Raw genomic sequence first — 23,440 nt, forward strand, 5'->3', positions numbered from 1 at the left:
AAAAACATTTTTTAATTCCGAGATCAATAAAGGTCAAAGTCTTTTTTGGGCGTTGAGAACAACTCTTCACTCCGCGTCCACCCCTCCGGATGACCCCCTCCTCCTCACTCCTAGCTCCTTCTCCGCCCCCACCCCGGATTGCTAATTTCCCTTTTCAGCCATTGTGGAAGAACAAAATATATTTAAATGGATATTGTCTGACGCCCCCGTCGTTAAAGAAAGCAAACTCTCCGCGCAGATGGCTAACTTTCAGGGCTCTGCTGTTGTTTTACCATTAAATGAAACGGTAGGGAGGGAAGGGGGGAAAAAAAAAAAGAAAAGAAAAAAAAAAAAAGAAGGAAACAGCCTTGCAAAGTCTCCCTGCCCCCTGGGTGTGAGTGACGGCTCTGTCGGCCAATCCGCAGCGGCTCTCTCCATCCCGGAGGTAATTTGGAGTGTGCGTGTGCGCGCGCGCGTGCCTGCGCCCATGTGTACGCACACGGTTCGGTGCTACTAGCCCCGCGCGTCCGCAGCTCCTGATGTGCACAGCCCCGTGCTGTAGACGTGGACACGCGTCTACCTGAGTCTGGGCAGCTCGATGGGCACGCAGCAGTCGCAGTGGGGACCTCGCCTCCTCCGAGGCTCCTCCTGCAAAGAATGGGCGTTCGAGAGCCGCTTTCGGATTCCAGTCGGAACCTGCGGAGGGGGAGGAAGACGGGAGTGATGGGATTCCGCGTCCAGCAGCCGGGATCGCCCCGTGCGGTTCCTTCCGTCCCGTTCCCACGCGGCGGGCGCGGCCTCGCGCGCTCGGGGTCCGCGGGACGGAGCCCGCCCGCCAGGCGCCGAGCGCACAAAGAACGGGCGCCGGGGAAGTGGGTGTGAATCCGTAGCGAAGTGAGGGCGCGGGCACCTCACAACTTCACGTTACGCGGTGTCGCTGAAAGTTCACCCCGAGGCCACGGCAGGTTCTGGAGCGCGACCCGCGCGCGGTCGGCAGAGGCTGTGCTGCCCACCCGACCTGGGAGCGCCGAGCGCCCGCCGGGTCCTCCCCGCACAATGGGCACATTCACGGGCGGAGCGCGTCACGGGCCGCCCCACGCTTCGTGCCGGCCCGACCTGGCGCCAGCTTCCCCGGGAACGTCGGTCGCGGTGTGTGGACGCGCGCGGGCCGGACCGGGTCACGCAGCATCTCTGTCGCGGGGCTCCCGGTGCCGCGCCGCGTCGTTCCGGGGTGGATGCTGCTGCCGCCGCGCACCGGCCACGGACCCACGTGGGGCCCCTCCTGCCCCCGAGACCCCGTGAGGGAGGCCCCGGGGAGGGATCCCGCGCCCCGCGCGTGGACGGTGCCCGTCTGCCCGGCCGCACCGGGGTTACCCCGGGGGTCCACGGGCGGACCCAGGCGACCTCCGTCGTGCCCCCCTGCGAGAACCCAACTCAGTTACGAGGTAGTGTCCGACCCCAGCCTCCCGCTCCGGCCATTTTCGGCCCCCGAGTTCGACCCGACTCTGCTCCCCACCCCCGCCCCCACCTCGCTGAACTCGCCGAGTGAGGAATGGGCAGCAGGGGGGAGGTGTGGCGGGATTAAATCATTCCTATTTATGTATCTCCGAGCGAGCGGCGCCGGGCCCGGGGCGCCGCTGGGGGGGCGGGGCGGGGGCGGGGCGGGGGCGGGGGGATTTACCTGCCCGCCCCGGGGGCGGGGGCGGCGGCCGCTTGTTGCTGGGCTGCCAGGGGGCGGGCTGTGGGCGGGGCGGGCAGGGCAGCGAGGTGGGGGAGGGCCCGGCCCGCGCCCCCGCCCCCCGGCGCCCGCCCCCCGCCCCCGTCATGTGGAGCGGACGTCACTCGCCTGCACTGTAACCCAAGAAGTGAAAGAGACGGGGACCCACGGCCCAACTTCGCACCGTAACAAAGGCGGGGGTCCGTGTGGGCCGGAGGGGGCCTAGCTGGGGCGGGAGCGGGCTGGGGGGAAGGGGTCGGCGTGTGGGGGGGGGGCCTGGCCGGGGCGGAGGTCTGCACGGGGCGGGGGCGGGGAGTGGGGGGGCCTGCCCGGGGCGGGGGTCTCCGCTGGGCCCCACGGCCGGGGTCTTGGCGGGTGGGGGCGGGGAGTGGGGGTCTGGCCGGGGGTGTGTGTGTCGGGGGGGTCTCCGCGGGGCGTGGGGGGCCTGGCCGGGGCGGGGGGGGTGGTCTGCCGGGGGCGGGGATCGGGGGGCCGGGCCCGGGCGGGGTGGGGGGGGCGCGTGTCTCCGCGCAGCCGGGGGCCGGGGGTCTGCGCGGCGACGCCGGCCGCGCTCCCGGGGCCGAGGCGCGGCCGCGGCCAGGTAATTGGTTTCTATTTTAAACTTCACTTTGTTCTGGCGGAGGTGGGGCGCGGGCAAAGGCGTGGCCCCGAGGACGATTACATAAGTATTCACACCTGATTCGGGCCGGCCGGCGCGCGGGGTGGGGGGCGCGGGGGAGCCCGCGGGCCCCGCGAGGGGCTGCCGCGCGTGGGTGTGGCGTCCTGCCTGCGTGGCCTCTCTCCGTCCCGCCGGCGGCGGCCCGCGTGGACGCGGGGGGCAGTTCCTGGAAGCCCAGATGTGCCCGAGGGCGTGGGGCCGGGCCTGCCGGCGGGGTCCACTGCGTAACAAAGGGCAGGGGCTGCGGGACCCAACAGCAAGTCACAAAAGGAACTTTAGACGGTGGTGGTCTTAAACAAACATGTCCCGAAGGCGTGTCCCCCCCCCCAACCTGCCCTTAAGTCTGTGATCCTGATTCAAGATGATTCAGAAACGGGGGGCTCCCGTCCTGTGGCAACGTCCACTGAAGTAGGGACCGGAGCGGGAGCAGGGCTGGCGACCCCCCAGCAGGATCCTCTCCAGAGGATGCTTTAAGCCGCCCTATTAATACGATGGGAGCGTTTCGGTTTAGGAATGTACGTGCTACTTTAAGGAACGAGGCTTGTGTGCTATTCGATAGGCTCCGCTGTGCCGCCGCGCGGAAAGGCCGGCCTGATCGTCTTCTCGTTCGTTGGTTTCCTCCGCCTTTTCCCTTACATTCTTCGATTGTGGCGTCAAAGTAGCTGCGCTATTTCTGTGGACGCGGACCCAGACCCGCTGGAACTAAACACACCGCAGGCCTCTGCCGCGCATGACTAGGAGCTTCCCTCTTGGGGAGATGGGGAGCGAGTGGTGCGAGCTGGCCTGGAGCCTGGGTCCGGGCGCTGCTGACCCGAGGAGGACATCTTCAGTTCCCCTGGGCTCCCGGGCCATCTCGTGGGCCCTGCCAGAAGCAGCCAAGCCTCAGAGACTTGAGTCCTCCAGGGAGAATGTTGCCAGGCTGAGGCCCAAGCCTTTGGGTCTAGTCTAGTGTTTTTCTTAGTTCCTTAGGAGGACGTTGTTTCCTTAAATGAGCTTATTTGAATATACTGAAACCTTCAGAGCACATTAACATCCTGAAAAATACGGGCGGCCCCCAGGGATGTGTAGTAAAATGACCAGGAAGAGCGGGAATGCCTCCCTGGAAGGGAACGGGCAGTGCTTCCAGAGGCACAGTGATCAGCAGTGCAGAGAGGGGAGTTTTGCCTTTTTTTAATTTCTGGAAGTCTTCACCGGCGTCCTCTTTGCAAATGGCCCGGAACCTGAAACGTACTAGAGCGGGAACTTGCCCCGGGTGCGGCTGTTCATCCTCGGTGAGAAGAGCTGAGTGCATTGCCACGTGTCCCGTCCTGACGGGTAAAGGGCCTTTGAAGGGGGCTGGACAGTTGGGGGATTCAGTTGGGCCTTTGAGGTCCTGTGTGTCTGATTCTGGAGGATGTCGACCCAGAGACTTTCAAGGAGGGAAGAGAATGAGAGAGGTTTTTGAAAGCGGGTCAGTGGGGAAAGCGTGTTGTTCTCATGTCCATAAACTGAACTTTACCTTCATGTACCTTAGTTTCTCCTACATGGAGGTGTTTGAGTTTTATAGGTTGATGAATTTGATGTGGATGTTGTGTCCCAACACTCACGTGGAAAAGAAGAGAGACTTCTTTAGAGAATGTTGGAGAACGAGGTATGCTTTCTCTCCCAGACGGTGTTTTCAGTCTGACCAAATACGGAAAAGTGGTGACGTGACCGACGACGTTGAGCAGAGTTTCATCATGGACACTGTTCTTGAAAAACCAGCACTCAGTTAAAGGGGTCGTTGTGGATTTTTATGTATTCATTTGCCAGGATAGCTATTGGTCTTGTTTGTGATGTACCAGAAGGAATCTTTTAAACAGGCATTTTGTGGGAGTGGCTGTAAGTCTGGCAGAGCAGTGTGTGTAGAGTTTCAAGTGCGTTATACCTTAATGTCCCAGGAAGAGGACACTGGAGTGGAGGCTGGTTACACTGAGAACGGAGGAGCTTGTCCGAAGGCCTGCGCTTTCCTTTTATAATGCGCTTGTTTTCAGTGTTCAAGACAGGACGCTATTTTGGGTTTTATTCCATTTTCAACCTTGAAGAACAGGGCAGGTGTTAATTATATAATTAAAAGTGGTATTTTTGCTTGCAACTCGATTTCTAACTGAATAAAGCATCTGTATTAAAGGTGCAGGAAACAGCTTTTTCGCTGGTGTTTGAAAGCCAAATTTAGCCGGAGACATCGAGACTTTATCAAGGGCATGGATTGAAGCAGAAGTCAGAGACATAATGGAAGAAAGCAAAAGAAAGTTCCATTCGTTTGATTACATATCCGCATCGTAAATATTTGAATGTAGAAGTAACATTCCTTCCTCAAAAGCAGGCGTCTTCCTGCTGGAAGTGTTTGTGCATTTCAGTGCTCCCGTGAGCTCTTCTTTCCGAAATGCGTCTCTGCACTGCCCTCACCCCTCCCCCTCAAAAGTTCGAGAGGCTGTGAGAAAAGTTGGATTAGCTGTCCTCTTCCTGACCGAAGTCCAGAGAAAGCTAGGGGCCGTGCCCCACCCTCGCCGGGCTGAGTGTCCCTGCCTTGCCCTGACCCTTGGCGGACTCCTGCTCAGTGCTTGAACCGACGGCTGAGCCAGCCGCCGGTACTTGGACCTTCCGTGGGTTGCTTACCGCTTCGACCGGTGCTTCCAGAAGTAGTGACGTGTAAACATGCACAGTGACTGGGTCGCCGTCTTCGGCTCCCAGACCGTGAGTCTGTGGGTAGGGAAGGATGTGCCTTCTGGGTCTGCGTTTTTCAGGTGAAGTGCAGAGTCGGGACGCGGGTGGTTCTGAGGTCTGAGCAGACCGCCTCTCCGTGAATGTTACGGGGTTGGGTGGCAGGCTGGGGCGTCTGGTGGGGGGATGTCGGGGGCAGGTGGGTCTTTGTGGGCTGCCCGCCATTCAGTTTGCCCAGGACTTGGGGTACCAGCAATTTTTTGACTCCTGCTCTGTGTCTGGCTTAGGGCTAACTGGTGGCCTGGGCCACCCGGTGTGACAGAGACCCTCTTCTCCCTCCTGTCCTGTCTTGTATCTCCCTCTGGGGCTGTCACCGCCAACCTTCCCACCCAATGGCCAGCGGCCAACAGTGTGTTGGCAGCAGCCTGTTACGGGTCTGAATGGGTCTCGGGGCCACATGAGTGACAGCATTTTTCAGATTCAAGCCTTGGCCTCAGTTCTCACTGGTCCCAGAAACAAGGGAGTTTGGGGTGGGACATGTGGGACATTTCTCTTTGATAGAGGGGTGAGCATGGAGTGGGTTGAGACCTCCCCTCCCCACCTTTTAGAGTGGGTTAGGGGTGGGTGAGGGGTACGGGACATCCTCTTCGTCATCGAACTTCAGCTGGGACTGCCTTAGAGTTCTTGGGAATATTGGTGACTTGTCACAAACCCACTTTAAGGAAAGAATCACATCAATGTCTATGAAGAATTTACTAGTAAAAGTAACTTTAACTTTAAGAGACGAATAAAGAAAAACATTCACTATGAATTAAAAATGTCTCATCCAGTTCTTAAAAATGCATGTTTATTTTGAAATTAATTTTGTTCGACAGAGGACTGTTTTCGGGGTGTGACTTTTTCACCTATGGGAGGATACATCTCCAGGCCCTATAAATGCATCGCTTAGATTTGGAATCTGTGCCCCCCACTGGAGTATGTCAAGTATATTTTCGACAGACTGGTAAAAATGAGTAGTTGCAACTGTCCGTTTTGTGTATCCCTTATCCCTTGCTTCTGGCTGCACGTGATTTGAACAGCTGAAGCCTTTCTTTGCAGAGCTGGAGCTGGCTGTCATTATTTACGTCCAGAATGAGACGTGTCCCGGCGGCAGACGTGCACAGTGTGAAGGAGTGTAATTTTGTGGCTCTCAACATGCCTTAAAAGTAGTTGTCCAAAAAGATCTGGCCTTTATTCTTTGATTCCACTGGTATGAAGCTCACAGAGCAGGAGTAATTAGAGATGCAACTACTTTGAGAACGTAAACATGTAAATATATGTAAAGTAATAAAACACTGCACAGGGGAATAGAACAGATAAATCATTTAGAGACTATATTGGGCTGAGATACATTTTGCTGTTTATTTCAATGTGAGTTCATTCTGGTAGATTTTTTTCTTTCTGGCTGTGTATGTGTATTTGGTCAAGAATTTAATCAAGTTGTTTAATCAAAATTTCAGGGATGGGTATTATATATGATTGTAAAGTTCAGACACTTCCTCAGCAGAGTGCTGAACGCAGGCGGAGATTTTTAATATATTTTATTTCAAGGCCAAATTAATCTGGCGTGTTATTCCTTCAGAAGCAGGTAGACTGGTCTCCCGAGGATCTGCCCGCCCCCCCCCCCCCCAGGGAGTTGCCAATGGCCCCTCGGCCTTTGGATACAGCTGTCCTGTTATTTTCTTGCTCATTTAGGGGATGGTGAGCTTAGGCTAACATGGGGTGTTAGCTTTCAGGACATCGTTAAAGAGAGACTCTCAAAAACTGAGGTTCTCTGTTAAAACTCTGTAGTTTTCCCCAGATGGTTAAGGATTAAAATAGAATTTGCAGCGTTGTTTAGTAACACTTGGAAACCCCTGTCTTCAGCTCTTCCCATGTTAAAGTAAAGGATATTTGTTTAGGAATTTTTCCCTTTGTTTCAGAAGAGGCAACATGTGTCCGCCTTTGCCATATGACACTATTTAACCTACATTGCTCGAGCTGACTTGGCATGGTGTTAGGCATTGATTGATTTCAGCATTCGAGAATGTTCTTTGAAATTTAGTACCGGGAAGAATGCATCCAGAGTGGGGGCGGGGCTGCTCGCGGCTCACTGCTTCCTGGTCCACTGACGCTTCAGTGTAGTGAGCAAGCATCACTTGTCTCTTTCCTGCAGTAATTTTGGTGGGAAATAGTTTGATATTCAAGGTTGACTGATTGTGTTAATTCAGGGAACTACAGAGCCCAGTGCGAGTAGTTAAAACTTCTGTGGGATGCGGATAGGCTGATAGGCCCTGTTTAGTTCCTGATTATTTTAGTGATTTTAAGCTAGACCTGAAAAATGTGTTTTTTCCCCCCCTTAAAGACTTGGCTATTTTTTTTTTTTTAATGGGTGGTCAGATCCCTGAGCAGATGGACGATCCTTTTTCCCAGTTTAAACTTCCGTGGTGCTGTTCTGGAATTACGTAGAGGCAGAACAGTGATGCCTTCACTCAGTGACCTGTTTACACATACTGCTTTCGAATTTTTGGACGGTCTTGTGTGTAATTCACCAGAGTGGGTTCTTAGGCGACATCCCGGGGATTTACAAGCCGGGACCGGCACGCAGATCGTGCTTCCGTTGTTAGCTGCGGGAGCCAGGGCGTCTCCCCGTACCCCTCTCGTTGATCTGCCTCTGTGGGTTCATCCTACTGGTTCTCCTGTTCTAACGGAAGAAGGAAACACATTTATACTCCGCGTGTGCATGTGCGTGTGTGTGTGCACGCGAGTGCGTGCAGGGCATCTGTGGGCGGGAAGGCGGGCCTGGGTGTCTCATAGCGTCGCAGCGACGTGCTCGAATGCCGCTTTTGGTGATGCATAATTTATATTGACGTTATCAGTGACACGGAGAGAACGTTTTTATGCCACTTTGAGAAAATATCATCATTCACATTGATAATCATATTCCCACCAGATTAGATTCATCATACCAAAGCTTTTCATGTCTTTAGCGTGACCATTAGCATAATGACGATAATTTGTCCCTTTGAGTAACACCATGCGTAATTTACATTAGCGTTATTGTGGTGAGTACGGCACAGCCCAGGTGTTCAGGGGCCGTCCTGAGTCCAAAAATGGCTTTTTACTTCTTAACGGAAGGGGCAAGGAAGATCATCTTATTCCTAAAGCCAACTTAAAAAACATGACTGGGAGTAAATACGTGAATTCCTCACATAAAAGTCCTCACCATAGCAACGTAAACTTGGGGACAATTCTGTAGAGTCCTGGGATTAGTGGTTTAGCGGCAGGATTAAAATTGGCCTCAGTAAATTACCCTGGTGACAGAAAAGCAGAATCTGTTAATGGTTTTACGGGAAGATTGGCTCCTCCATTGGTTCTAGATTGACGACAGAACACAGGCTGCTTAGACTCTGAAATTTCCAAAGGAAGGTTCATTTTCTAACAGCTGCCCAGTTTTCAGCATCTGGAGGAATCGGTTAAAAAAGGAGGTTCCTGAAGCTTGGATTTGGGCTGTGATTGGAGATGAGGTACAGTCTGTGTTGGCTGTTCGGCTACGGAGGGTAGAGGGGCCGTCGTCCGCGTGCGTTTCCCGCCGTCCTCATGTGAGGCCTGCCGGCTGTCTGCGGACGGAGTAAGCCGTCTTGAGAAGAGTGGCAGAGCTGCTGGGCCACGAAGGCACCTTGTAGAAGCTTATGGGCTGGTGGTTGCTGAAGCCGCACCTTTTGGGCTGGGGCAGAGTGAGCGTGGGTCCTCACTCCGGGTTTCCAAGGACCGCTCCGTCACGTCTCTACAGTGACCGTGAAGGAAAACGCGTGCTCTTTGACTATATTTACCTTTCTTTGTAAATGTATGTTATTTTTGTCTGGGCTTTCAGATTGAGGCTTACATTTGTATTAGAACTGGTGGAAGTCTTGGAGGTGGTTGGGGAGCATCCTGACATGTTTCGGGAGCTGAAAGGCAGATGGATTCCGTGGTTCGGTGAAGGCCACGGCCACGGAGCAGAGCTCAGACAGGTTTCCGGGTTCCCAGTTCCCAGCGCATGCTGGAGGCTACAGCAAGGGGAGGTGGGCGAAAGCCCACTTTCAAGGTGACCTTGGTTGAGAGCGTGTCGTGCGCTGCAGAGCGTAGACCCTGCATGTGATGGGTATTTAGGACGTGGATAGTATACTGCCCCGCGTCAGTTTGACCTCCTGGTGCTCAGCTCTAGCCCCAGAGAGAAGAAAAAATGTGGGCTCCACGTTTGCCTCTTTCAGTGGGGCATCGTGTCAGGGTGAGAACCAGACGGGCCATCCCATCCAAGGTTCCTGCGGCACTGCTGGCCAGAGGCACGAGGGAAGTAGAGATCAGCAAAGACCTAGCGGCTGTTGGCACAGATTCCCACTCAGCATGGGGCCGGGAAATCGATTTCCTTGGGAAACCCAATGGTAGCACCAATAATAACCCTTCTTATGAGACGGTAACCATAGGAAGTAAATGACCAGCATGGGGTAGAAAGCCCTAAGAGGAAAAAAACACACCACGAAAAATTTCAGGGAGAAGGGTCGAGAAGACAGATGAGAGTTGTTGGTAGAGCAGCGGTTTCTCCTGGGCGTTCGTGCTAAGCCGCAGCGGGTGATGGGGGGCAGGGGTGTCGGTGGAGAGCGGGCTTCTGTGTGGTGGGTGCTCCGAGAGAGGGGGCGGGGGACCACAGGCATCCAGGAGGGGAGCTGCTGGCTGGGACGGGCTAGGGAGTGGCGCTCCTCTCTGTCCACATGTCCTTGGTGCACGTGGGCCGCAAGGCGACCGAGAGGGAGGAAGGTGGGCGGGGAGAGCGCGCCAGACACGGGGAGACCCGCGTTTCCCTGCGTGTCCGTTTGTGAGCAGTCGAGCGGCCACACGCGGCAGCCCGTGGCCCTTGCTGGCTGCTGTTGCTGGGCTCCGGGTTGCCGTGTGGATGCCTGCAGCTCGTTACCGGTCTGTGGGGAGGTCTGTGCCTGCTCCGCCCGCCTGGGCTCCCTTGGGAGCTGGGCCGGGGCGGCCCTGCATTTTGCTTCATTGCGCAAGAGCCGCTGAGAAAGCCGAGCCGGCTCGCCGCTCCCGATGCGCAGACGGGGCCCACGGTCTAGGTTTCCATGTCAGAGGAAATATCAGTACCTTGAGACCCCGATTTAGAATCTCTTTTTCCTTCTCTGGAGAAGATGGTACCGAATACGTTTTCATGATTTACCAACGACTCTGTCCTAGGTAGTTTGCTGCCTTTCTAGAAGTTTTCATGACATACTACGTCCAGCATGAACTCGGGCTTGCATAGATCTGTTTGGTCAGTGTCCTACTTACGGACATCATCCTGAATGCATGTTTGCAGGCGTGAGTATCTGGTAATTGAAATCTTGTTATTTGTGAGTCGGCAGTAAGAGTTTGCTGGTTTATGCGCATCTCATGCCATCCGCAAGGCGCAGAGTGCCGGGGTCATGCGTTAAATATAGAGTGAGACATTAAGAAAAACCAAGGACGAGGAAATGAAATAATAGACCGTGACGAGGGGAAAATAGGGTGATCGATCCAGATCATGGCGCTCCTTCCAGGGGCCGTACTTGGACCAGAATTTAGTCTGAGCTTTCTGGTGACTGAAACACGGAGTGAAACCTGCCGTTTATGTGTTGAGTTGATGACGGGGGCAGAAGTCATCAGTTTTCCTGTGGAAGGAAAGCCTCCAGCACAGACACTAGGGGGGACGTTTTTACGTTGATTCTGATACTGGCTGTTTTTGTACAGGGTATTACTATCATTTTTTAATGTGAACAGTGTCTTCGGTTACAGTCTTACTGCCAGTGCATAGTGACTCTCGAAAGGTGGTTCTTGTGGTGAGTGTTTCAAAGAACCAATGGAATGAATGATAACAAAGTCCAAAGCACTGAGAGCTGTTTTTTGAATCGCCCTAAAAATGCGAACCAAGTTACTGCGTTACGGTTTCCCATTGTGTTAGAACTTTACTTTTTGTTACTAATGTCTTATTATAGACTTGAATCCCCGTTGGCGAAGGCCTGGATGAGCCCCCAAATAAATAGCTCGCAAGTGCTCTGTCAAGCTTCGTTTCCTTTCCACAGACATTGATCACACGCCCATGGTGAGCAACGCAGTGCCCGCGCTCCTAATGGGTACCGTTTGGTATTTCTAACCGTTAGGAGCTTGGGAGGCCTTTCTAGCCCCCGTGCCCCTGGGAGCATGCTGAGACCCATGCAGGGGACTTGGTCAAAGCCCCATAGCTGGGCTCGCTGTAGACCTCTTCTGGGCAGTCATCTTGAGTTTATGACCTTCCTCATGGTTGTTAGAAAGTGGAGTTAATGGGAGGGTTGGTCTAAGCCGCCTAGAATTGTATCGTCGTGCAGAGATCGTACTGTGGAGGGCCTGTCCTCCCACTCTCCAAGTTCCTTTGCCTTCGCGATGGCTGGGGTTACCCAGGAGCCACCGCAGAGAAGCTGGGAGCCAGTGTGAGGTCCCCTGAGAGGGAACCCGTTGCCTGAGCCTTTGGGGGCTGGAACGGTACAGATGGTCAGTAGTCATATCTCCTCTGAGGACGAGGATTTTGAGTCATCCATCAGGAAGGGGAAATCTAGAGGGTGGTCCAAGGATCCGAAGCAGGGGGGTCCCTACATCGGCCCCCAGCGGTCCTGGCCAGCTGGGGGGGCTCGCCCCACCCGGGGCTCCTGGCCTTCCCCAGGAAGGTTTTGGAAAGGGAGGTGCCGCTGGAGCCCGACGGGGGTGGAGCCCACCCTCCCGAGCTTTGGAAATGAGGGGTCTGTAGGGTCGGCGGGCTGCTTCCGTGCAGGGCCAGATGTGAACCCCTTCGGCCGCGCGGGCCAGCCCTTCTGTTGCAGCTGGTCTGCCTGACAGCACAGAAGCCGCCCTAGACAGCAAGTCAGCAAATACAGCAGCTTCATTTATGGACACCGAAACTTGAAATTCATAGGATTTTATGTGTCACAAAATGTTATTCTTTTTCTGTTATTTTTTTCCAACCACTTAAGAATGTAAAACACATTCCTAGCTCCCGAGCCGTCCAGAGACAGGTGGTGGGCAGGGCTCGGCCCCCAGGCCGCCGCGGCTCGGACAGCACTGCCCCACGGAATGTGAGAGCATCTGTCGCTGGAGTGTTCCTAGGAACCACGCGAGAAGGCTAGAGAAATGGTTAAAATCGTGTTAATTTCTTATGTAACCCAGTCTGTCCAAACTGTTACTCAAACATGTGAATGACATAAACATTATTACTGAGGTTTTTTTTTTGTTGTTGTTCTGCTTTTGCACCACGTCTTGGAAATCTGGTGTGGCTCTAACCCTTGCAGCTGGTCCCTGTTAGGCCACCCCCGGGCTGGGGCAGCTGTAGGGGGTTGAGGTGACACGCCCTAAACCAAGGCGGTCACCGAGGTGAGTCAGAGATCTTCCCTGGGAGAGCTCAGCTGTTTGCCCGCAAGGACGCTGAGGGCCGATGCTCTGGGAATGTCTCTGTGGAACCTTAGCAGTTTAACGGGAGGAGGAAAGGTGGTTTGTCAGCACTTGCGAGACCTGGGCCAGGAACCAGTGGTGGCGGTGTGGGGGTGCTGGGGGCTGAGGGGTACATCCCAGGGGAGGCAGCAAGGAAGGCCAGGAGGCTGGAGCCTGGCCCCGCTGCGTGTGCCTCTGTCGGTTCCCGGTGTGTCATCGAGTGTGCTCTGGGGGGGACGATGTGCTGTGTGTGGGGATCGTCCTGTGTTCCTGCAGTTAGGACCCCCCCCCCCCCACCCCGCCGGGATTCGGCCTCTCTTCATGCGGACCAGTCTGGCATCACCGTTGTGGCGAAAGGAATTTGAGTGTGAGGCAATGAGGCCTCGAATCCAGGATCCAGCGGTGACTTGGGGCCGGTGACGGAGCCCCGGTGTGCCTTCACTTCGTCGTCTGGGAAGTGGGGCGAGATGCCGGCCTTTCAGAGGGCCAGCGGAGCGCATGGCCCGGCTCCCGCTGCCACTGACCAGTCACAGAGGGACTGACGAGGGGATGAGCCCCACTGACCTGGAGACTTCCCGGCGACCGAAGGAGGATCGTGGCGGTTTGAGTTCCTTTTCGGTCCCATCGAGTGATAATTTGACATCTGACATAGAAGCTGTGTGAGCGACTTGGTTCTTCCTACTTTTTGTGCATTAAAAAACATCATCTGTTGTTTTTCCTTGCTTTCTTTTTTTTTCCTAGGAAAGAGATAAGAATTGTTTTTTTTCTATTAGGTATCATTTAATCGCCTTCTAAGAGTTAAACCTGTTTTACCGCACTTCGCCTCCTTTTAGTCTTGTTGGCCTCGCAGTTTAAAAAGCAGGTGGACAGCGTGTGGCGTGGACTCGCTCCTTGGGCCCACAGGGTGTCGGGAGTGAGACCCCGGGCGGAGCCCATGTGTCGTGTTGTCCTCCCTTGCTGTGGTGGTGACATTTCAGCCTGATGTCCCCTTCGCTCTCCCAGGCCCTGATGGGGTGGGGGTCCGAACCCTGGGGGCTTTGCTCTGGAGCTTAGGAAAGTGAGGTCGGGCAGCGGCCTTTCTCTTTGGAATGGATCTGGGACAAGTGTATCTGATTAGTCCTTTTTAAATTGGTCATTTAAATATAGTAATGTAGTGAATGAATTAATAATAATAAAGATGAATGTTTCCCCCTGAGATGGTACCAGCAGTGGCTCCGTAGAGCTGTTCCTCAGAAGGAAGCTCGGAGTCGTTCTCTCCAAGCAAAGGAACCTCGCATCAGCGGATGCGGGTGAGACGCCGCGTTGGGAGTCTCTGGCCTGTCCTCCCCACAGGGTGTCTGGAGTCTGGTTCCTGGGTTGTCCCCGTGCTGGTGGGTGTGGGGGCGAGTGCCGAGAGGCCTGTACCGTCCCAGCCCTTAGGGACTTCACCGCAGGGCGTTCTGTGGGGGCTGGCAGGGGTGTTTTGGGGGAGGGAGAGGCGGGGGGGGTGCTGACAAGCGTACAGGTGCCGGGGGGCTCTGGGCCTGCTCGTCATGTGCCGCGCTTAGGGACAGAAGCCAGCCTTGTTTTGAGGAGACAGAGCCAAGCTGGTGTTCATCCGCAGGTGTCCCAAGATGGCTGTTCGATCTGCGTGTTCAGTGTTGTCGCATTTTCAAGGGGAGGCCCGGTCAGAGGGCTTTGTCCTTCTGGGGCCGGTGCTGTTCTTTGTGGCTTACCTGCTGTCCCGCCTGGAAATCCAGGCATGCAGGTCAGCCGGTTCGTTACTTGGACCGAGGGTCGAGTTCCATTTCTTGTCCCATCAGTCACAGAAATGCCTCTTCCGACGGCTGAGTGTTGCGGACACACTGGGATTCTGTTTGCCGTCCTGCGCGCGAGTCGCCGCGTCCAAGTTAAGGAAACTCAGCACTTCAGGGCAGAGGACGCCTGCGGTCGGCGGAGTGACAGTCCGAGGCCGGGCCTTCCCGCTGCGGTAGCGGCGCGCTCTGCCTGCGCCCTGGGTCCGCTTCTCGACGCCCCGCAGAAGGGCCCTGCGGGCGGGCGCAGGTGCAGGCCCGGGGCGTCTCCGCCGGCCCGGGAGGCGCGGGCCGTCACGGTCGGGGTCACCCCGGGCTCGTGTGCGCCGGAAACCGTCTGCAGCGTTCGCGAACCCACGTGCGTCTCAGTGAGTTCGACTGCACAGGTGGGCCTTATCTGGAAAGGATTAACGCCTCCATCGCCGGTCGCCCCCTCTTGCCATGCATCTGGGGGGCTCTCAGGGTTTAGGCACTTTGTGCCCAGCCAAGCGGAATTTCCGGGGCTTTACTCGCCTTAGGATCTGCTGGTTGGATGGACCTCAGGGTCGCGGTAAAGCCTTCAGATTGAAACACCCCTTCACGGGTGAGCCGTGGCTGGTTTCGGAGGCCAGGACTGTCGGCTTACATGGAGTCACCGAGGGCAGCGTTTCTTTCATATGTATTTGGAAGTCACTTTGTTTAATTCACTTTAAGAAGTCTAGGGATACGGACTACATCCTCCTTCCAGTCACCGGGCACCGCGGCGGCTGGGACCAGGTACGGTTCCTTTCTCGAACCCTGGGATGGTGATGAGTTTCTCCTGCAGAAGTCCCTTTGCCGGCCATGCCTTGATCTAACTGTCATTGTTCCAGGGAATTAATATGAAGCTACACAGGTTAATTATTTAATCACACAGAAATGTTGACAGCTGGTACCCAGTACCTTACACGGCCGATGTCTCTTGCATTAGGGGGTGAAGACGGACAAAAGTGCTTTGCTTTTAAGAGATGCATAGAGATTTAAACAAATAAGTGACAGAGAAGTCCACAAAATGGCATGAAAATGCATACTCTCTTCTCAGTGCTGTGAAGGGGGCGTGGGGTGGGCGGTGTGGAATTCACAGCAGGTAACACATTACTTGATTTCTCACAACGTGTTTGAGCAATTTAGTTAGAGCCAAAAACGTAGGGTTAGTGTTCTTGCCCAAATTAAACTATGTCTTTGAAGATAATTACCCAAAATGCCTAGTTTGGAGACTACAGATTTTTCCTCATTTTTGCCTTCAGGATATTTACAACTTAAAGAGGAAATTGCATTTTGAGAAGAAAGAATATGTTAGACGTTTCACAACACGTATTAATTTTATAGTGTTCGCCGGTGACTGTTGAGAACCTTCTCTGTGCCCGTCCCCGTCTTAGGCATTGAAATACATGAGCTTAATAAATGTATTAAGATTTTTAATATGTAAACTTTAATTTAAAACATTAAAATGGGGCGATATGTGAGTTTTTCTGCAACTCATTTTTTTGGAGACATATTTACTTATTTGAGAGTGAGTGAGAGCCCTCGTGTGCACGAGCTGCGGGAGGGGCAGAAGGAGACGGAGAGGGAATCCTCTTGCAGACTCCGTGCTCAGCCCAGGGCCCGATGTGGGGCTCTGTCCCATGACCCTGAGATCATGACCTGAGCCGAAATCAAGATTCCGACGTTACCTGACTGAGTCACCCCGCGCCCCTTCAACTCATTTTGTGTGTATGTGTGTAACATCACAACTTACTCTTTTCAAGGGATGTGTAAAGTGCAGTTTTTGCAGATGCTGTAATGATTTCCCAATGTGCAGCACCCAGTGTGGCCCAGCTCTGACCTGTCTGAGGGGGCTGTCGCTTGAGCAGCCAGTAGGGGCGGCCGGTGCCCAGCGGCTGGACGTCGGCCCGAGCAAGGTGCTCTCCTCCATCCTCTCCCCTCTTGCTGGACGTTTGTGCCCTCCCACTCTTTCCTAGGGTGTGGCAAACCTCTCGGATACACAGTTTGTGTACTTGGGGGAATATTTCTTTGGGATAAGTTCCCTGGGGTGGAATTTTGGTCAAGAAGGGACATTTCATTTTTTTCTTTTTTTTTAAAGTAAGCTCTGTGAACACTTTGGGGCTTGAACTCACGACCCCAAGACCAAGAGTCACATGTTCTACTGAATGAGCGAGACAGGCGCCCCAAGAAGGGGCATTTTAAGTGATGGATACAGCCAGACTTGTCAACAGCGGTCTTGGAATGCCGTTTTCCGTCGGCGGGAGTGATGGCTCTCTCCGTCGGCGCTTGGTCTCATTGGTCCTTTAAGTCTTGGCCAGCGAATCAGGGAAATGCTTTGTGTTAAAAATTTAAGCATTTCTTCATGTTTGCTGATCATTTCATTTCTCCTGGGACTTGCCTGCTTATTTTCTTGGTCAGTTTTCCACCCAGTTATCCATACTTTGTTGCTTTCTTAGGATAGTAGCCTTGCGTTTGGTGCTGCAAGTATCTTTTTGTTTATCTCATTTACAGCTTAAAATTTCCGTGAATTCCTTCTGCTCGGCAGCGTCGAAATGGCTGCATCTGAGTCGTTTCTCAAATGATGTGTGGGTTTGGCGGCTTTTTCGCATTGGAGTCGCTGGAGGAATACAACAGATCTTTTGATTTCTTATGGAATTATTAGTCTGGTTACTTTTTCTGTTGATTCTGGAGTAAATGTTGAACCATTTATATTTTATTAGAAAATCCGTCATTTCTTTCATCATTTCTTATCAAGTGTATTCAACCAGAGTTTGAAAAAACATTGCAGTATTTTAGTTTTCATTCTTTTGTTAGTCATTACACCGAATTCCCCCAAATCCTGCCTTTTAAAAAATGTTTAAATTAGGCTGGCTAGTCTTTTACCTCCTTCACTGGGGCTTTCAAAGGGATAGTGATTTTATTTTTCAGTTTTACTGTTGTTTTTTTTTTTCTTATTTATTGCCGCTTTTTAAAACGCAGATTTAAGAGGTTTCTTTGTTACTTTTTGAATTGAGTGTTTCATTTATATGTTTTCTTTATTTTTAATTGCTGGAGCCAACCTTCCAGCTCTCTTTGTGTCCTGTAGATTTTGACACGGATCAGTTTCCGGAGAGGTTTTGGGTTTGAGCTCTGATTGCGCCTGCCACGGGCGTTGCTACGGAGAATTTAACATTTTCCAAGTGGCTGAACTTCTGTGAGTTTTGGTTTTGTTCTTTCTTGCTGGCGTTTGCTGTCGTGGTACCGTGTCATCATGGTGCTCCTGAGCACGGAGCTCCTTCTAGCCCTCTGTGATTTTTCCTTTTTGATCCAGGTTTTAGAGCGTTTCATCATCTCTCCCGCATCTGTTTTCTCCTGCGGGTCTTCCCGTCCACTCACCGGGATGGGTGTTCTAGGTGTTCTGTTCTGTGTGGTTTGACATACAGCTTTAAGGACCACTGTTTTCTTTGTGATTTGTTTTTTTTTTTACCCTTAATAAATATGACTTCTGTGCCACGTAGCGCTTCTTCAACGGCGAATCAAACTTTTAATGATCTTTTCCTTTTTCCCTGTTGCTCTGGTTTGCATTTTCCTGGTATAGCTTGTCTCCGCGCCCGACTTCGTGCGTCCGTTAGCTTTCGGGGTCTCTCGTGGGAAGCACGTAGCTAGACTTCCGTTTTGCCCCATCATGGAGTCTTCCTGGGTAAATTTGTTCCATTTGTAATTTTGCTGAAACAGATGTCCTCTTTCCTAATTAAAAATAAGTTTTTCTTCTTTACGCTTTCTTCCTTTTTCCCTTTATTTTCTGTTTATTGATCTACGATTATGCTTCCTTTAATTCTTGAAGTCGGAAGGTAGCCTGCGGAAAGTCCAGTGTTTTTAGTTGTGTTGGTGGTTATATTTATAGCTTTTGCTTAAACCCGTGTTTCTCAATTTATCGGGTTCAGTAACCATATAATTTGACTTCCTCTTTGGGGACGATGAAGAAATGAGTTACTTCTGTTACCTTCCTCCTCTTTCTCCATCCCCTCCCCCCTCTCCCTGTGGCTCTCTTGCAATTCCTTTTTGGGGTGTTGTTTTAGTCTAGCACACATTTATGATTTTTACGTTATATTTTACTGCAGGAAACACAAGCATTGCATGTTTATTTTCTGTGTAGATCGTGGGTGATTATATTTCTACTTCCGTGCTTTCTGGGTGTAGTGATAATTGTCAGACTTCTTTCATTTTTGTTTTTTCTGAGTTCTTTGAGTCATCTTCTACTTGGCCTAGTTGCCTTTCCAAGGAGATGGTAAAGGACCTGCCGGTGAGGGTGCTCCATCCCGGCGCAGGGAAGGGTTCTGGACAGGAACCACGCCTGGGAGAAGTTTGGTATTGCTGGAGCCTTGAGGTGTGCATGTGTGTGCGCCTGTGTGCAGGCACGTGTGTGCATCCATGTGCACGCAGGTGCATGCATGTGTGTAAGCATTGGTGCACGTGCGTGCATGCATGTGCAAACGTGTGATGGGCGGCAGGTAGCCGTTTCAGAGGTCATTGTGGGCAGTGAGTCATGACTCTGGATCGTCTGGAAGACTTGGGCTCAATGCAAACGGCAGTGGATGTTAGAGGCGCTGTCACTGGTGAGTGGGATGTGTTCTGCGCGACCTCTCGGTGGCCTGCTGCAGGGCTTTCCCAGCGCAGAGACTGGAGGAGGGGCGTGTTCAGGACTGATCCAAGGAGGTTGGTGCTTGGGGCTAGTCCGGAGGCTGAGAGGTGGGGGGAAGAGGGGCTGGAAATGAGGGGTTCCCATTGGAAGGTGAGGTTCTGGGGAGCTGGCCATGTGCCAGATACTGTGAGGCTGGGGGAGGCCCGGGTGTACCCTGGATCCCCATGTGCATCTGTAGGGACAGTGATCCCCTCACCAGGTAGGTGGCCCTGTTGAAGGAGGCCACAGGCTGAGAGGTGGGCTCTGTAGGTATGGCGAGTGTGGGGCTGGGAGACGCGGGCCTGGCATTCTGGGTCGGCCCTGGTGGAGGCTGTGCCTGGACGGGGATTACGGTCCAGCCTCCAACACCTGGCCGGGGTGCTGGCTGCTGGACCAGGACTCGGGGAAGCCCTGGTGGACTTGGGGCTCTGCTTTGAACATCTGTGCAATGACAGAAGTGAGGCCACGGAGCCGTTCCAGGAAGAGAAGAGGCCTGGCATGCGCCCCCACGGAACTGGCTGTCCAGCCAGGGAAGCCCTTGCAGGCCTCTTACTGCCAGGCGCTCACGTCCCCGCGGGAACAGTGCGGGCCACGGATTCAGAGGACACGTCCGAGGCCATATGTCCAGTCCCGGGGCGTGGGAGTAAGGGCTGGGGAGAGCTCCCGCCAGACGTGATGGGAGAGATGCGGCTCAGCTCGTCGCGGCCCGGGCTGGCGGCCGGGGGCTCCTTCCTTCCCAGTACCGAGGGCTGAGGATTTGGTGAATGTGATAGTGTCTGGACTGACAATATGTCCTGTGTTCTGCTAACTTTTTCTTTAATGAGAGTTTTTAATAGTGTTCTTTTTCCTTTTTCTTATTTCTTCTGGCCAATAAATTGATTAGGAATAATGTAAATCGTTATCTTTGTCACGGGTGGGATGCAGCTTTGGGAAGGTGTCTTTTCATTCACCAGCTTACAAAAATACCTTTAAAGAAGGACACTGCTCGGAAGAGTAAGGGAAGTAGAGGGAACTTCTGAAGTTAGGTTCCTTGAGCTTTGCGGAAACACTTTCCGGGCAGAATCGGCCTGGCAGTACGCAGGACAGATCGGAAATCATCGGTAAGACGTTCTTCACGTGAACTCCGTCAGAATGGGAGTGCTTCTGGCCACGGTTGGCTGTGAAATATTTGTAGCAGAAAATGAAATGGATTAAAATTCTCCGAATCAGCTGGAAAGCACAGGATAGGATCCGCGTGGCATTTCCCGCAGGAAGACGCGGGACGTTCCAAAGCCGCTTTAGAACAGGGCTCCTCGGGTCTGGAGGCCGTGGAGCTGCTTAGACGCTGAGTCTGAACTAACTTGGACTTGGAATTTCTCAAGCAGTGACAGCGGGTGTGGCTCTGGGAACACGCAGTTGACCTGGGGTGGAGACGTGCCCTCTCCGGAGCTCTCCTTTATGTTCTGTATGTGCGCGACCTAGCACTGCGTCGTGAGACTTCGGGCGTGTTCTAGAGCTCAGCTGCAAGTTGAGAAACAAAAAAAAAGCCATGGGTTTCTGTGAGCTTGCTGGCGCGGAGAGCCGGCCGAGCCCATGGAGGGTGACGTGGTGCTCCCCAGACAGCCCGGTCCACGTCTGGTGCACGAGAATTGACCTTGTGTAGGGAAAAAAAATCTCTTTTCAGGATTCCGGTGATGACCTCAGATGTCTACAGATCTAATCATTCGGGATAATGCTGTTTCAAGATTAATATAGTTCACGTATGTATAACCGTAGATTAGGTGCCTGTAAATAGTACTTCTGTTCTGTGTTGTGGTTTATTTTCTGGGAGTAGAATATGACGGCGTTGTAACTGACTTCAGGCTTTTATGATCTCTGTATTTTTATTTTGCATTTTTAATTGTGGCCAAGTAGATGCCGTGTAAAAATTGGCATTTGAGTGATGGTTGAGTGTACACTTCAGTGCCTACATTGTTTTTTAATAATTAATGAATATCAGTTGAGAGAAACCTAAGTTGACCACGTCCGGTTTTCTGAGGACAGCGTGACTTAACCTGTCAGACTCCAGAGCTTTCAAGTGGAAGAAGATAAAAATAGGCCATGAAGTCTCTGTGTCATCCCAACATTAAATTAGGTTTTTAAAAATATTACGGTTTCTGGTCAGAGGACTCCCATCACCACCATTCCTTTTATCTGAAGAGTGAATGTCCTCCCTCGGCCCAACCCGGTAATTTTATTTAATTTCTTGTTACGCCGAAAGAACGCACTTTTACCCTAAATGCAGTCGTGGAAACTATTACTAGGTTTTTGGTTATTTCAGTGTAGAAGGGAAAATATGTAACCAAAAGTCATGAGTACTCTCTTGTAACTGTCCACCGGGTACAATACACACATTCATAGATCTTTCCTGAAACTTATTTTTAAAGAACGCTCTAAATAGAAAGAACGAGTGTCGCGCTCTCGGTCGTACGAAAAGCAGGACGGCAGATCTGTAATAATAGTAAGTGTGGGTGTACCTCTGGGCGAGTGACTTAACCGCTCCTCACGGTTTCCTAATTTTACGTTTTGCTGGGAGAAGGCGGAGACTTTCATCCAGGCACAGCCTGGAAGCACAGCACGGCGGACTCGGACCACGTCTGGGATTTATACTCGGGCATCTAGGGCTGAACCTGTGGGAGTGCTCGGACCTCGTTAGCAAGAACCCCAAGTTCAAGAGGGAGCTTCAGTGCCTTGGTGCGTGGTGTGGGAAGTGGGAGGCGATGTTCTCCATCTGCGCCTCCGGTTGGCATTTCCCTGTGGCTGCACGGCCCCCGCGGCCGGGGAGACACCGGGATGCCTGATGGGGGCGGAGGGGGGGCGACTCGATCCGTTCAGCCAGGGCTGCTCATTGAGGACCAGCCTGGAGAACTGGCCGGGGCGGGGAGTCCACGGGTTCGTTCGTCCCCTCGAGTGAGGGTCTCACTGCAGCGGGAGCTTCCAGGACGGCGTTTCTTGCTCAGGGACCACGGGCCTGCCCCACGTCCCAGATGCCAAAGGCCACTGCCCGTCTTCATCCTGGCATCTCTTACTTCAGACACACTTGTTTCTGTGACAGTGGGAAGAGGAGCTTCCCTGTTTCTGGACCTTTCTGCTTTCGGCCCGCCAGAGCGTTCTCCAGCCGGTCTCGTGGCTGCAGTATCCCAGTGGTCCGACGAGGACGTGGTGGCTGCCCTGTGGGGGACGCGGGTATGTCCGCATGGGCCCCCCAGCTGTCTGCGTCGGGCCCGCTGCTGCCGCCTCCGGGCCAGAGTTTGGGGTGTGCCGCCTGCCCGTCCTCTTGGGATGGCCGTCCGGCGCCGTGGGGTGAGTTCGAGATGCACCCCTGCTGGCCGCCTTTCCTCCCGGAGGCCGTCTTGGGAGGCTGGGAGGCATGTGGTTCCTTCTGCGTGGAAATGCATTTATCTGGCAACGGAAGAATCAGGAATTGAATGTACTTACAGTCTGAGCCCGTCTGCAAATGCGGGAAGTTGCCAAACTTCTGCTTCAAAACCAAGGCTCCCGGGCACGGTGCAGAAGGGCTTTGGGACTCAGACTCTGAATTGATGCGACGAGCTGTGTCTTTCTCCAGATGATGGTGAGAGGTGCTCGAGCCTTGGGCCAGCACCCTGGACTCCAGTTCCCGGCCTGTGTGTTCTGAGCCGTGGGGTCACCTGCGGCCGCCGGGGAAGACCCGCTGTTCCTGTCCCTGCGGTGCTGACCGTCTCGGTGGGGCCAGGGAGGCAGTCACCTGACCGGGCCGCGGCCTCTCTGTTTTTGCCACCTTGCTGGTGCTCTGAGGCGAGAGGAGTGGGGTCAGCTGTCCTTAGGTTCGTCCCGGCCCCGAGCTTTGAGGAGATGGTCATCCCCAGACCCAGAGCTGCCGCTGGCTGAACACCCATCCTGGGGCCCCGGCTCCAGGCCTCTGCCCAACCCCCCTGGTGTCAGGTGTCCCATGGGCTCTGAACTTAGCCTCTGTTCACAACGCTTCCCTTGGAAGGGCCTGAGGTCCACGGCCCCTGCCTCACGTCTCCCTGTCCCTGTCTTTGCTCTGGGGCTCTTGGGACAGGCTTTCTGGTTCTTTGTCACCTCCTCATGCCTGGACTTTGGGGGCTTCCGTGTCGTTTTGAGTCGGATGGAAGGTGGTCTCGGCGGGGGTGCCCTTCCTCATGCTCGCCTGGTCTGTCTGTCCCCTAGCCTGTCTCTCTGACTGTTCTTGGCTTCCGTCCTCCCTGTGTGCTTGGAGGGGGTGGTGCATGTCCCTGCAAGGACATCTTCGCCAGCCCTATCCCCTCGATTCGGAGTCCCCTCTGCCTTCCCTGTGCTCTGCCTCTAGACAGGCCCCCTCCCTGTACCTGGATGTCCCTGAACCCAGCTCCAAATGGATTGTCCTCTGCCTTTCCCTAGAGCCCGGCGCGGGTGCGTGTGATCCCGTGTGGTCCTGTGTGTGCTGG

At 53.6% G+C, this 23,440-nt stretch overlaps 1 protein-coding gene across 1 annotated transcript in view; it reads left to right on the forward strand.

Annotated features, from left to right (window-relative positions):
- The first annotated feature begins 1,856 nt into the window (after window positions 1-1,856).
- Window positions 1,857-23,440, forward strand: part of ZNF516 (zinc finger protein 516) — a 106,975-nt gene continuing 85,391 nt past the window's right edge. The window contains exon 1 of the mRNA XM_080821991.1: window positions 1,857-1,896. The gene's annotated coding sequence lies outside the window, so the exon portion shown is untranslated. The remainder of the gene's footprint in view (window positions 1,897-23,440) is intronic.

This window comes from Martes martes (assembly GCF_963455335.1).
Source record: "Martes martes genome assembly, chromosome: 13".
In the NCBI taxonomy this organism is placed as follows: domain Eukaryota; kingdom Metazoa; phylum Chordata; class Mammalia; order Carnivora; family Mustelidae; genus Martes; species Martes martes.